Source organism: Chlorocebus sabaeus, chromosome 12 (assembly GCF_047675955.1).
Source record: "Chlorocebus sabaeus isolate Y175 chromosome 12, mChlSab1.0.hap1, whole genome shotgun sequence".
NCBI lineage: Eukaryota > Metazoa > Chordata > Mammalia > Primates > Cercopithecidae > Chlorocebus > Chlorocebus sabaeus.
The window spans coordinates 5,690,394-5,705,783 of record NC_132915.1 but is presented as its reverse complement, the minus strand read 5'-3'; the positions used below and the strand labels follow the sequence as shown (position 1 = coordinate 5,705,783).

General features: G+C 38.7%; 1 protein-coding gene across 1 annotated transcript in view; it reads left to right on the top strand.

Annotated features, from left to right (window-relative positions):
* CENPP (centromere protein P) overlaps positions 1–15,390 on the top strand; it is a 269,089-nt gene that overhangs the window by 105,558 nt on the left and 148,141 nt on the right. The gene's annotated exons all lie outside the window — the stretch shown is intronic.

The following is a 15,390-nucleotide window of genomic DNA, read 5'->3' as shown; positions in this document are numbered from 1 at the left end:
TTTAAAATACACGTATCTTACACTTTGTGCTCACCTTCCTTTAAATATCATTCCCAAAACACAGTAATTCTAGCTTTGCAAAGATTGAAGTCAGTGTGCAAAAATCAATGTTATTTCTATATACTAGAATGAATAATTGGAGACCGGGCGTAGTGGTTCACCCCTGTAATCGCAACACTTTGGGAGGCCGAGTCGGTGGATCACACAGTCAGGAGTTCAAGACCAACCTGGTCAATGTGGTGAAACCCTGCCTCTACTAAAAATAAAAAAATTAGCTGGGCATGGTGGCGCATACCTGTAGTCCCAGCTACTTGGGAGGCTGAGGCAGAAGAATCGCTTGAACCCAGTAGACCAAGGTTGTAGTGAGCCGAGATTGTGCCCCTGCACTTCAGCCTGGGCAACTGGGCGAGACTCCGTCTCAAAAAAAAGAAAAAGAATGAATAATTGGAGATGGAAATATTTAGTTAACATCTAATAAGATTTGTGTAAGAATTGCATGCTGAAAATTGCAAACATTGAGGAAGATCTAAATAAATGTAAGTATTGGCAAAAGGATAGACACTTGAGCAGTGGAATAAAGTTCAGATATAGGCTTACAAATTTCTGATTAATTTATTTTTGCCAAAGGTAAGTCAGCGGAGAAGGAATCATGTTTTTAACAAATATTGGGATAAAATCTCATTCAGAAAAGTAAAACTTAAAAAAAAAAGGAATTGTTAAATTTGGAGGAAAACATCCAGAGATGCAAGACAGTTCAAATCTTAATATTTTAAAGTTTTCTGAGCCTGGTGCGGTGGCTCACGCCTGTAATCCCAGCACTTTGGGAGCCTGAAGCGGGCAGATCACTTGAGGTCAAGAGTTCAAGAAGTTCAAGACCAGCCGGGTGACACGGCAAAACCCTATCTCTATTAAAAATACAAAATTAGTGTGGCATGGTGGTGCACACCTGTAATCCCAGCTACTCAGGAGGCTGAGGCAGGAGAATTACTTGAACCTGGGAGGTGCAGATTGCAGTGAGCCAAGATCATGCCCCTGCACTCCAGCCTGGACAGCAGAGCAAGACTCCATCTCAAAAATAAAATAAAATACAAAGTATACTGTACACTGTGTACAACCTTAGATGTGTTTTGGCAATGCTTGGTAGACATAGTCCAGGGGTGAAAGTCTCATCAGGCAATCTACAGTCATCTTTTTCAAGATTCAGATATTTGTCTTTATAACCCTTATTTTTCATTTTGTTTTATTTATAAATCCCCAAGGTTGAGAGTGATTAAAAATACTGTCTGACCATTTTATAAAACCATTCTCAAGTGGGCCCTGGTGTTGATTTCTCCTTTTACCTTAGATTCTACTGCAGTCATTTACTTTTTAATTAAAAATGTTATTTTGATTTCATTATTGAGTCACATGCAGTTATGAGAAATAATACAGAAAGATCCCATGTACCTTTTACCCAGTTTCCCCTAATGATAACATCTTGCAAAACTATGGTACAGTATTACAATCAGGATGTTGAAGTTGAGATAGTAGAATTACAGAACATTTTTATCTCTGCAAGAGTTTCACATGTTGCCCTTTTATAGTTACATAAATCTCTTGCTCTTCCCCCTTCATCTTTAGCCCCTGGCAACCACTAATCTTTTCTCAATTTTTACAGTTTTGTTATTTCAGGAATGTTATAGAAATGGAATCATACAATATATAACCTTTTGGAAATGTGTCACTAAACGTAATTCTCTGAGGATTCATTTGAGGTGCTGCATGTATCACTGCTTTATTCCTTTTTATTACTGAGTGATACTCCATGAAATAGATGTACCATTGTTGGTTTAACTGTCCACTGAAAAAACATCTAGGCTGCCTCCAGTTTGGGCTAATACTAATAAAGTTGTTCTAAACATTCATGTACAGGTTTTTGTGTCAACCTGAGTCTTCATTTCTCTCGGGTACATGCCCAGAGTATAATTGCTGGGTCATATGGTAAGTGCATGTTTAGTTTTTAAAAACATGCCAAACTATTTTCCAGAACAGCTGTACCATTTTACATTCCCACGAACAGTGTATGAGTGATTCAGTTTCTCGACATCCTCACTAGCATTTGATGTTTTAACACATTTTTATTTTAGCCATTCTAATAGGTATGTAGTGATATATTACTGTGGTTTTAATTTGCATTTCCCAAGTAGCTAATGATGTTCAGAATCTTTTCATGTGCTTATTTGCTATCTGTGTATTCTCTTTAGTGAAATGTCTGTTCATGTCCTTTGCCCATTTTCCCATTGAATTGTTCATTTGCGATTGAGTTTCATGAGTTCTAGATACTTGAACTAGGAGTGCCTTTGTAGGATATGTAGTTTGCAAAGATTTTCTCCATTCTGTTGCATGCCTTTTCATCTTCTTAGCATCTTTCACGGAGCAAAAGTTTTAAATTTTGGTGAAGTCCAGTTTATTGATTCTTTTTTCTTTTATGGATCATGCTTTTGTTGTCATATCTAAGAACTCTTTACAAAGTCCTAGCTCTCAAAGATTTTCATCTATGTTATTTTCTAAAAGTATAGCTTGACATTTTACTTTTATGATTCATTTTGAGTTAATGTTTATATAGGGTTTGAGAGGTTTTCTTGCTTATGGATATTCAATTGCTCTGGTACCATTTGTTTAAAAGACTGTCTTTCCTTCAGTAATTGCTTTGGTGCCTGTGTCAAAAATAAATTGTCTGCACTCAATGCTATTTCTGGCTTTTCTTTTTCAGTTCTATTTATTTATATGTCTGTCTTCCTGACAACACAACCTAGTCTTGATTACTATAGTTGTATCATAAGTCTTGAAATCAAGTAGAATGATTTTTCTCACTGTATTCTTTTTTCAGAATTATTTTGGCTGTTCTAGTTCCTTTGCCTTTCTACATAAATTTTAGAATGATCTTGTCTGTGTCTATAAGAAATCTGGCCACGTGTGGTGGCTCACACTTGTAATCCCAGCACTTTGGGAGGCTAAGGCAGGCGGATCACTTGAGGACAGGAGTTCAAGACCAGCCTGGCCAACATGGTGAAACCCCATCTCTACTAAAAATACAAAAAAATTAGCCGGGCATGGTGGCAGGTGCCTGTAATCCCAGCTACTCAGGAGGCTGAGGCAGGAGAATCACTCAAACCCAGGGGGCAGAGGTTGCAGTGAGCAGAGCTCACGCCTTTGCAATCCCGCCTGGGCAAGAAGAGCGAAACTCCGTCTCAAAAATAAATAAATAAAGTAAATCTTGCTGGGATTTTGGTAGGAATTACATTAAAACTGTATATCAATTTGCCCTTTTCTTTTCTTTTTTCTTTTTTTTTTTTTTTTGAGGCAGAGTCTCGCTGTGTCACCCAGGCTGGAGTGCAGTGGCACGATCTGGGCTCACTGCAAGCTCCGCCTTCCGGGTTCACGCCATTCTCCTGCCTCAGCCTCCTGAGTAGCTGGGACTCCAGGTGCCTGCCACCACTCCTGGCTAATTTTTTGTATTTTTGGTAGAGACAGGGTTTCACCGTGTTAGCCAGGATGGTCTTGATCTCCTGACCTAGTTATCTGCCCACCTCGGCCTCCCAAAGTGCTGGGATTACAAGCATAAGCCTCCACACCCAGCCCCCAGTTTGCCTTTTTTAATTGGGTTTTTGTCTTATTATACGTTGTAAGGGTTCTTTTATATTCTGGATGTAAGTCCTTTGTCAAATATATAGCTTGTAATATTTTTCTTCGAGTGTATGATTAGTCTTTTTCTTTCGTTTTGTCTTTTTTCTTTTCTTTCTTTTTTTTTTGACAGAGTCTTGCTTTGTTGCCCAGGCTGGAATGCAGTAGTAGGTACTTGGTTCACTGAAACTTCCGCCTCCTGGGCTCAAGTAATCTTCCCACCTCAGCCTCCCGAGTAGCTGAGACCACAGGCATATGCCATCACACCCAGCTAATTTTTGTATTTTTTGTAGAGAGGGTTTTGCCATGTTGCTCAAGCTGATCTTGAATTCCTGGGCTTAAGCAATCCACTCTCCTCCCAAAGTGTTGGGATTACAGGCATGAGCCCTTGTGCCCAGGCTTTTCATCTTCTTAATAGCCTTTTGACACATAAATATTAATTTTATAAAGTCTAATTTATAAATTATCTTCTGGAGACACTGTCTCACTGTTGCCCAGGCTAGAGTGCAGTGGCTCAATCACAACTTACTGCAACTTTAACTTCCCAGGCTCAAGTGATCCTCCCACCTCAACCTCCAGTGATTCTCCCTCCTCAGCATCTCGAGTAGCTGAGGCACAGACATGTGCCTCCACACCTGGCTAGTTTTTTTTATTGTTTGTAGAGATGAGGTCTCCCTATGTCACCCAGTCTGGTCTTGAACTCCTAGGGTCAAGCAATCCTCCCACCTCAGCTTCCCATAGTGCTGGGATTACAGACGTCAGCTACTGCACTGGGACCAGTTTATGAATTTTTATCTTTTATTATTCATGCTTTTGGTGTCAAGTCTAAGAACTCTTTGCCTAAGGTCTTAAATATTTTTTCCTGTTTCTTCCAGAAGTTTTATAAGTTTTATCTCTTATGTTTAGGTCTATGATCTATTTTGATTTAATTTTTGTGTGTGGTGTGAGGTTAGGATCTAAGTTCACTTTTTTGCATGTGAATATCCAATTGTCTCTGCACCATTTGTTAAAAAAACAATTGTTTCTCCATTGTATTGTCTTAATATCTTTGCCAGAAATTAGTTAACCATAAATGTGCAGGTTTGTTTCTGATCTTCAGTTCTGTTCTATTGATCTGTGTGTCTGCCTTATACCAGTCTCACGCTCTCCTAATTAGGGTAGTTTTACAGTAAGTTTTGCCATTGGGGAGTATACATCCTCTAATTTTGTTGTTCGTTTTCCAAATTGTTTTCACTGTTGTAAGTCCTTTGCATTTTCATGTAATTTTTGAGATTGGTGTGTCTACATCTACCATCATAATATTTCATGATGATTGAGTGTTTAGTATTTAAACATTTTATTTAAACTGCTTCATTTTTGACTGGGTGTGGTGGTTCTTGCCTGGAATCCCAGCACCGTGAGAGGCCAAGGCAGGTGGATCACTTGAGGTCAGGAGTTTGAGGCCAGCCTGGCCAACATGGTGAAACCCCGTCGCTACTAAAAATATAAAAGTTAACTGGGCATGGTGGCATGTGCCTGTAATCTCAGCTGCTTGGGAGACTGAGGTGGGAGAATCTCCTGAACCTGGGAGGCAGAGGTTGCAAAGCCAAGGTTGCATTACTGCACTGCAGCCTGGGTGACAGAGTGAGACTCCATCTCAGTCAACCAACCAACCAATCAATCAATCAATCAATAATCTGCTTCATTTGTTATTGTTACATGGTATGGCCTTAGTAAATGCGTGGTGCTGTTCTTTTGTTCTTATTAAGGTTTTCCAGTATGGTGAAGTGACTTAGATTCTTTTGTATATGAAGCACAATTCTGTTTGTCCTAGTTTTCAAATATTTCATCTTTTTGTTTTCCTAAGTATTTTTATTAGTCAGATTGTGTGTTATTATTTTTTCTTCTAGTTAGATGTTATTGTCTAAATTTTTAAAATATAAGTAGTAGTGGTTTAAGACTATTTTAAAGTAGACCTGGCTTTGATGTCTTTATTTTCAGACTTCTATAACTTATTAGAATAAGACTGCCCTCCCATGGTGAAAATTAGGTAATTTTTTTTCAGTAAATTTAATGGGCTTATTTTTGGAAAAAATAGTTTACAATGCGTATATTTTTAAAATATGTGGGAAATAAACAATAAGCTATTCTGTATTTCCAAATAACAGAGATTGTAGAAACCGCCTCCCCCCTCAACAGCCCACACTAGCTATGAAGTCACAGTGGCTGACTGTGGGAGGCCCTGGCCACAGTTTTTCATGAGTTGGTGGTCTTAAGTCACCTGTCTCTCTGGAGAATCAGTTTTATAATCTTAAAATGAAGAGGTTTCAATGAGGCTGCTCCACATCTAAACTTGTGTGGCTCCTTTGGCTTTCCATGCCACCTTTTGTTTGTCTTCCTATTATTTTATGGGATATCACTTTGTATCTAGTCCTCTTTCTCAATCCCATGTTAAAATTCTTAGAATGCCCTTGAGTCTTACTGGTCTGATCCCCTCTATATTTTCTGTAGAATTATGTAATATTGCCACAAGTACCATATGGGTGAAAGGAACTCTTTGGTCTTCAAAGTATTGAAATGATTGTAAGTATGGATAAGCGTGGTGAATATAGAGAATCTGTTACTTATGTTTATTCAGATTAATAGTTGCAGTGGCCTCCCCTTATCCACAGTTTTGCTTTCCCCCATTTTAGTTACCCGTGGTCAACCATGGTCCAAAAATATTAAATGGAAAACTCCAGAAAGAAATAATTCATAAATTTCAAATTGCATGCTCTTTTGAGTAGCCTGATGAAGTCCCGTGTTGTCCAGCTCTGTCTAGCCCGGGACATAAATCATCCCTTTGTGCAACATATCCACACTATATACACTCCCTTCCCGTTAGTCACTTAGGGTTATTAGATCACGTGTCATGGTATCCTAGTGCTTATGTTGTAGTAACCCTAATGTCAAAGAGAATCTGTAACAAGGGTATCCAATCTTCTGGCTTCCCTGGACCACGTTGGAAGAATAAGAATTGTCATGGGCCACACATAAAACACACTAACACTAGTGATAGCTGATGAGTTAAAATAAATAAATAAATCCCAAAAAAGCTCATCATGTTTTAAGAAAGTTTACGAATTTGTGTTGGGCCACATTCGAAGCCATCCTGGGTTGCAGTGGGCCATGGCTGTGGGTTGGACAAGCTTGATCTATAAAGGGCTTCCCTTAAGTGAAAAGGTAAAAGTTCTCAACTTAATAAGGAAAGAAAAAGAATGGTGTGGTGAGAGTGCTAAGATCTGTAGTAAGACCAAATCTCCTATCTGTAAAATTGTGAAGAAGGAAAAAGAAACTAGTTTAGTTTCCTGTTGCACCTCAAACTGCGAAAGTTATGATCACAATTCATGCATAAGTATTTAGTTAAGAGGGAAAAGGCATTAAATCTGTGAGTGGAAGACGTGAACAGAAATGTGTTTTGTTTGACAACAATCAGGTTTCGTACTTGCTGTGGTTTCAGGCATCTACAGGGGATGTCTTGAAACGTATCCCCCATGGTAAAACCAAGACTCTTGTTCAGTAAGTCCTCACTTATCATCATCAGTGGGTTCTTCGAAACTGAGACTTTAAGTGAAATGACATATAATGAAACCAATTTTACCATAGGCTAATTGTTATTAAACAAGTGTTAAGTTCCTATGGCATATTTCTGGTTATAAAATCGTCACCGAACTTCCTAATAAAGAAGCAAAACATATCTAATATTAAACATTGAAATATTTGTGAGCTATGTGTATGTTTAAGAAAAGATTAATAAAAAACAAGTGCATGAAGTTTAATCTTTTATTAGTCATACTTTTGGGTGTTAGTTACATGGCATGTAACTACAGTGTTAAAATTAAGCTACATATTTATCATCTATGTACTTTTCTATATATATATTAAACGTCAATAGAAAATTTATAAGAAGTCAACAATATGGAAATGCAGAGGACAGAGAAATGTGTTAAAGTACACCACAAGTACGCAATCAGCAAAATCTAGACTGTGGGAAATGCCTGGTGAAGCAAACAACTTGGTTTCTCCATCAGGTAAAATGTAAGGAAGAAAGAAAGGGATGAAGGGGAAATGTATAGGTTGAAAAAGACTTAAAAGGTATATTGACCAGGTGCGGTTGCTTACACCTGTAATCCCCACACTTTGAGAGGCCGAGGCAGGCGGATCACTTGAGCCCAGGAGTTCAAGAGCGGCCTGAGCAACATAACAAGACTCCACCTCTATAAAAAATACAAAAATTAGCCTAGCGTGGTAGCGCATGCCTGTAGTCCCAGCTCCTAGGAGGCTGAGGCATGAGAATCACTTGAACCATGGAGGTGGAGGTTGCAGTGAGCCGAGATCGCACCACTGCACTCCAGCCTGGGTGCCAGAGTGAGACTCTTAGGAAACAAAGCAAAACAAAACAAAGACTTAAAACATATATCAACTTATGACATCTGTGTGCGCCTTGTTTGGATACTGACTCAAACAGACAAATGAGTTTAAAAATTGTGGAATAGTTGGCAAGTTGAACATTTGCTGAGTTTGATGATATAAGGAAATAGTGTCAATTATTTTTTGGTATGGTAATTGTATTGTAGTTAATGTTTTGAAAAGTAGAGGGAGGTATTCTTTCTAAGGCCAAAATAACCCCTACACCAAAATTTGACAAGAGCATCACAAGAAAATAAAATTGTAGGCCAGTAAACCACAAATAGTAAATAAAACATTGTAAGTTAAAATTTAGATATATATAAAAATGAGGCCGGGCACAGTGGCTCACACCTATAATCCTAGCACTTTGGGAGGCCAAGGTGGGCAAATCTCCAGAGGTCAGGCGTTCGAGACCAGCCAGACCAATATGGAGAAAACCCATCTCTACTAAAAATTTAAAAATTAGCCGAGCGTGGTGGCGCATGCCTGTAATCCCAGCCACTTGGGAGGCTGGGGCAGGAGTATCACTTGAACCTGGGAAACAGGTTGCAGTGAGCCGAGATCATGCCATTGCACTTCAGCCTGGACAACAAGAATTAAAATCTGTCTCAAAAAAAAAGAAAAAAAGAGATACTCCATTATGATCAAGTGGGATTTGTACCAGGAACTCCAAATTGGTTTGAAAAAGCCCACTGTGATTCATAATATTAACAGAATAAAAGAAAATTATATGAACATTTTAGTAAATAAAAAACATTTGATATGACTGGGCGCAGTGGCTCACGCCTGTAATCCCAGCACTTTGGGAGGCCAAGGTGGGCAGATCATGAGGTCAGGAGATCGAGACCATCCTGGCTAAAACAGTGAAACCCCATCTCTACTAAAAATACAAAAAAAAAAAAAAAAAGCCAGGCGTGGTGGCAGGTGCCTGTAGTCCCAGCTACTCAGGAGGCTGAGGCAGGAAAATGGCGTGAACCTGGGAGGTGGAGCTTGCGGTGAGCCGAGATTGCGCCACTGCACTCCACCAGCCTGAGTGACAGTGCGAGACTCTGTCTCAAAAAAAAAAAAAAAAAAAAAAAAAATTGATACAATTAAATACACCATTATCATGATGAAAATGTTTAGGAAGGTGACTTAATTTGATAGAGGGTATCTACAAAAATACCACTAACATAACATGAGGAAATACTCAACTCTTCTCACCAAAAATTGAGAACAAGACAAGAATGTCTACTTTCATCACTCCTATTCAGGTTTATACTGGAGCTCCTAGCAGTGAGATACAGAAAAGAAGAAATAAAAGGTATAAAAGTGGGGAAAAAAGGAATAAAAACTGACTTTAATTATAGTAGACATGATTTTATTTATGAAATCCCAAAAGAATATACAAGCAAACTATTAGAATTAATAAGTGAATTTAGCAAGACCACTGATTATAATTTCAATATAAAAATATCAATTTTTATCATATACTACCAATACATAATTGGAAAATAAAACTTTAATCATTTATAATAGCATCTGAGCTGTCACCAACCTGGGGTAACTCTAAAAAAAATGGTGTAAGACTTTTATCAGAACACTACAAAAAGAAGAATATAGCAGATAAAAACACATTGTGTTCCTAAGGTGTGAATAAAATTTTTTTCTTTTCCTTCACTAATAAGCATTATTCAGTGATTTCATTTAGAAAAATATATTGAACCAAGGCAACATGTTAGCCTTGGGGAGGGGGAGAGAAGATGCAAAGATGACTAACACACAGTTCTTGCAACCAAGATATCTAAAATCCTCTGGAGAATATGAAAGAACAGACCAAGCTGGGCAACAGAGTGGGACTCTGTCTCTTAAAAAAAAAAGAAAGAAAGAAAAACAGAGAAAGAGGGAGGGAGAGAAAGAAAGAGAAAAAAATGAATGAAGAGATGGGGGGAAAAGGGGAGGGCTGGAAGAATAGTCAACTATGTATTCATCTCAGCTCAGTAAATCAGCACTTTACAGAAGATAAAGTAAACAGAGTAGCTACCTGTGGGGACATCTGGCCTTCTAAATGTTTCAAAACAAAGGAATGAGTTTCTTGCATGACTCAGCTTCGAGCTTAACTTTTCCTCTTTAACATAGTGTAGCGGACCCCAAACTTTTTGGCACCAGGGACCAGTTTTGTGGAATACAATTTTTCCACAGATGGGCATGAGGGAGGAGGGAATGGTTTCAGGGTGATTCAGTTGCATTACATTTATTGTGTACTTTGTTTCTATTATTATTACATTGTAATATATAATGAAATAATTATACGGATCACCATAGTGCAGAATCAATAGGAACCCTAAGCTTGTTTTCCTGCAACTAGATGGTCCCACCTGGGGGTGATGGGAGACAGTGACAGGTCATCGGACAGTAGATTCTCATAAGGAGCGTGCAACCTAGATCCCTCACATGTGCAGTTCATAATAGGGTTTGCGCTTCTATGAGAATCTAATGCCACTGCTGATTTGACAGTAGGTGGAGCTCAGGCAGTAACACAAGCAATGGGAAGTGGCTGTAGATACAGATGAAGCTTCACTCACTTTCCCACTGCTCACCTCCTGCTGTGTATTCCAGTTCGTACCAGTTATGGTCCATGACCCTAGGGTTGTAGACCCCAGGCATAGTGAATTTGGGGTCTGGAGATTTTATTTTCCTTTCACATATTCCAATAAGAATGTGATTGTGATACAGTGACTGAGGATAAAAAGGAAAGAATGGATGCAAGAAGCATGAGAAGTTAGGGCAGGACCTGGCACCTGATTGTCCATAGAGATGCAGGAAGATTAGAAATCAGCTGAGCAACTCCTAGAAGTTTAGAACCTGCATAGCTAGGAGGAAAAACAGAGTTAATAGGGACCTTATGAGTTTGAAGGAAATTGTTTATGATGTTCATTTTTATTGAGTTTTATGCCACCAGATGTTTAAGTTTGCTTCTGAAAATTTGCTACTTGTGAATGAGGTAAGTGTTTGAGATGTGGATTTTGAAGGACTCACCCTAAAGGTAATGATTACAATGGATGAAATTGTTAGGGAATAGAGAGAAGATACCAAGTGAAGGATATTGGGGAACACTAGCCACTAAAGGACAAACGATAAAGCATAATGTGTGTTAGCAAAGTTGTAATCGCCCAAGGGTTTCTTCCAGCCAGCTACACAAATGAAGACCACAGCATTGTAGTAAAGAAAGAGTTTAATAGATACAAGGCTGGCCACACCGCGTGGGAGATGGAGTTAGTATGCAAATCATCTTGTGGGTTAGGGGTTTTTCTTTTTTTTTTTTTTTTTTTTGAGACAGAGTCTTGGTCTGTCACCCAGGAGGCTGGTGTGTAGTGGCACAATCTCTGCTCATTGCAGCCTCCGCCTCCCAGGTTCAAGCGATTCTCCTGCCTCAGCCTCCCAAGTAGCTGGCATTACAGGTGCCCACCACCATACCCAGCTAAGTTTTTGTATTTTTGGTAGAGACGAGGTTTCACCATTTTGGCCAGGCTGGTTTCGAACTCCTGAGGGTTAGGGGATTTTCAAAGGCAGTTTTGGGGAAGTGGTCAGGGAGGCAAGGCTTGCTGCAGGTTGGTTGGGGCAGAGATGAAATCCTATGATGTCATCTGGATTGGAAGGTTCAGGTGAAGCCATAGTTGTCAGCTATGCAAAAACACCTGGAAAGGTATCTCAAAAAGCCAGTCCACAATAGTTATATTATTTGCAGGCACGGCTGGCAATCTATGTCTACACCTCAGCAGAATCAGTCTCCTCTCTTCCCCAAGTTCATGACCTTTCATTAGCTTTACAAAAGAAGATGAGTTTTGGGCAAGGTCTGTTATCATTTAAACTATAGCCTAAATGTCTTCCAAAGTTAGCTCAGCCCAATAGCACAGTAATAATTTAAGGAAAGGGAAGATGGAGGCTGGGTTAGCTCAGATCTTTTTTACTGTCATAATTTTCTCATTGATATATTTGCAAAGGTGATTCCAAAGTGAACAGAGATTTTCAAGAAAAATATTGTGTCATCATAGTTAAAAGCATGGAACTAGACTGCTGTATTCAAATCCCAGATCTGCCACAAGTGATTTAATTTCCTAAGCTCCTACACCTAAAAAAACAGATATAAGTAAAAGTACCTCATAGGGTTGTTGTAAGGATTAAAAGTAAGGCATTTATAAGAATGTCTGAAAATGTTACTTAAACATCAGTGATATGTTTTGGATCTGTCCCCACCCAAATCTCATGTCAAATTTTAATCTCCAGTGTTGGAGGTGGGGCCTGGTGGGAGGTGATTGGATCATCGGGGTGGATTTTCCCCTTGGAGCAGTTCTGGTGATAGTGAGTTCTCATGAGATCTGGTTCTTTAAAAGTGTGTGGCACCTCCCCTTTCTCCAGCCATGTAAAATGCTGCTCCGCCTTCTCCTTCCACCATCATTGGAAGCTTCCTGAGGCCTCCCGGAAGCAGACTCCGCCATGCTTCCTATACAGCCTGCAGAACCATGAGCTAGTTAAACATTGTTTCTTTATAAATTACCCAGTGTCGGGTATTTCTTTATAGCAGTTCGAGAATGGACTAATAAAATCAGCTATTATTGTTTAATGTTATTTGTATAAGATAATTTTGGTAAAATAGATTCAGGAGAATTGTTAGGTCAGCTGCAACAGATTAAGGTTCATGTGAGTAGAAAGGTAATACTGAGGTAAGGCAATTCTTTCAAAAAGTAATGGAATTGTGAATGAAAGAGAAATAGTATGGGAGCTTAAGGGAGAACAAAATTGAAATTTTTAAAAAAAAAGGTTTTGGAATGCTGGGTGTGGTGGCTCATGCCTATAATCCCATCCACTCTGGAGTCTGAGGCAGGAAGATCGCTTAAGCCTAAGAGTTTGAGACCAGCCTGGACAATTTGTGGAGAGACCTCATCTCAGGGAAAAAAAAAAAAAAGTTTTTGTTTTAGTGACTTCTAAATACCTCATGATAAAGAAAATCACTTCAGTAATTTAGTCCGTCATAAACCCAGTAAATAGTAAGTCACTTGTTTTCAGTCTTTAATGGATTTTTCCAGTGGCTAATATTTTGTATTCACCATAAAATATGTTTGTGGCAGTAAATGTTAATGCAGTTTTGGTTGTTTATGATTTTTATTAGTGATTTGTTTTTTGCAAACTTAAAACCAAAAATGGCTAACAGCTGTAAGATGGAAAATATAAACATAAACCTCAGTAAATTAATTGCAGGGATTTCAAGAATCATTTCCAGTATTTTAAAATTTTGGTTTTGTCGTTTCTTTTTATAAAAAGATTAACTTAGCTACTTTAAGCTCCACTATTCAGATCATAGATAAATCTGTTTTTTATTCTAACCTTAGTATTTACCTTATGATTTTAATGATTAATTTCAAGATGTTGGGTTTTTTCAATGTCAATAAACATTTTTTACTTTTACATATGTTCTTATAAGTGCCATGATATAATTTTTTGTTACATTGTAGAAAAGTTTATTTTGCTTATAAACAATTGAAACTTTAGAATATTTTAATTTTTGTGTGATTATTATAGTATTTTCTTTTATCTTCAAGAACTTCATGATCTTTTATTTTTCTTTGTAAATGTTTATGGTTTACAAAGCATTGCATATATATTTTTATCATTTATTCTTCATAGCAACCTGACAGTGTTGTCACCCCTACCCTTTATAGGTGAGGAAGCAGGCTCAAAGAGGTGGTGACTTGCCCAAGACTGTAAATGGAACTGGATTTCCAAGTCAAAGTTCTGCAACCCTGGGCACTACTGCTTGTAGCACTACTGGTAGTTAACCTTTATTATTAAAATCATACTATCATCATCCCTCTACTCATACCATGATCTTCCCTCGTTTTTTGCTCAAAAAAGTAGCAGTTTTGTTCTAGGTTTCCAGATATGTCATTTTAGAAGTTGACTAACTTTCCTGTAAAGCTGTTGTTTGCAACCTGCTGAGATTTTGCCCTACCTTCCACCACTCCCCTCAGTGACATTTGTCAATATGTGGAGAAATTGATTGTCTAAACTGTAGAGGAGAGGTAGAGGGGAGGATAGGTTCAGTGGCTCACGCCTGTAATCCTAATACTTTAGGAGGCTAAGGCTTGGAGGATTACTTGAAGCCAGGAGTTCAATATCAGCCTGGGCAACAAAGTGAGACCCTGTCTCCACAAAAACTTAGCTGAGCACAGTGGTATGCACTTGTAGTCCCAGCTACTTGGAAGCCTGAAGCAGGAGGATTGCTTGAGCCTAGGAGTTTGTGGCTACAGTAAGCTATGATCACACTGCTGCACTGCAGCCTGGGCAACAGAGCAAGACTCTGTCTCTTAACAAAATAAAAAACAAAAACCTGTGGGGGGAGGGGATGCAGGTGTTACTGCCATCTAGTGTGTAGAGACCAGGGTGCTACTAAAAGATGTACAGGGCAGCTCCTGCCACAAAGAATGACCAAAATGAATGACCGCAAAATGAATGACCGCAAAGAATGACCGAAATGTCGAGGGAGCCAAAATTGAGTAACTCCACCCTGAAGAGTATATTTACTCATTCTTAATCTCGAAATCCAAACCCTCCATCTCTTGTATATCTGTAATGTTATTGTTTCCCCCTCGCCCCCAAATTATTTAAAATCTTGTTTTTGAGGTAGTTTAATATAAAGTTGATTATCTTTCATAGCATGGGAATTACACGGTGTATTTTAGTATTGTTATTAAGAATTTACATTAGGCCAGACTCAGTGGCTCACACCTGTAATCCCAGCACTTTGGGAGGCAGAGGCGGGCAGATCACGAGGTCAGGAGTTCGAGACTGGCGTGGCCAGCGTGGTGAAACCCCGTCTCTACTAAAGATACAAAAAATTAGCTGGGAATGGTGGCACGTGCCTGTAATCCCAGCTACTTGGGGGGCTGGGGCAGGAGAATCGCTTGAACCTGGGAGGCGGAGGTTGCAGTGAGCCGAGATCAGGCCACTGCACTCTATCCAGCCTGGGCTACATACAGGGCGAGATTCCATCTCAAAACCAAACAAAAAATAATAATAATTTATATTAATACTGCTCTAAAAATGTTATATATAGAGTTTTCTGAAGAATAGTTTATATTGCTGGGTGAGTGAAAAAAAATAAGATCAAAGCACAAATATTTTATTTCAAACCAATATTTTTAATGAAAATTTCCCTGTTTTCTGATTTTCCTTATGTTGAATGCCAATAAGAAATACATAAAGAACTCTGAGCATTTATATAGAGCTTTCAGTTTCTGTCTAATTTGATGTTCTGCTTAT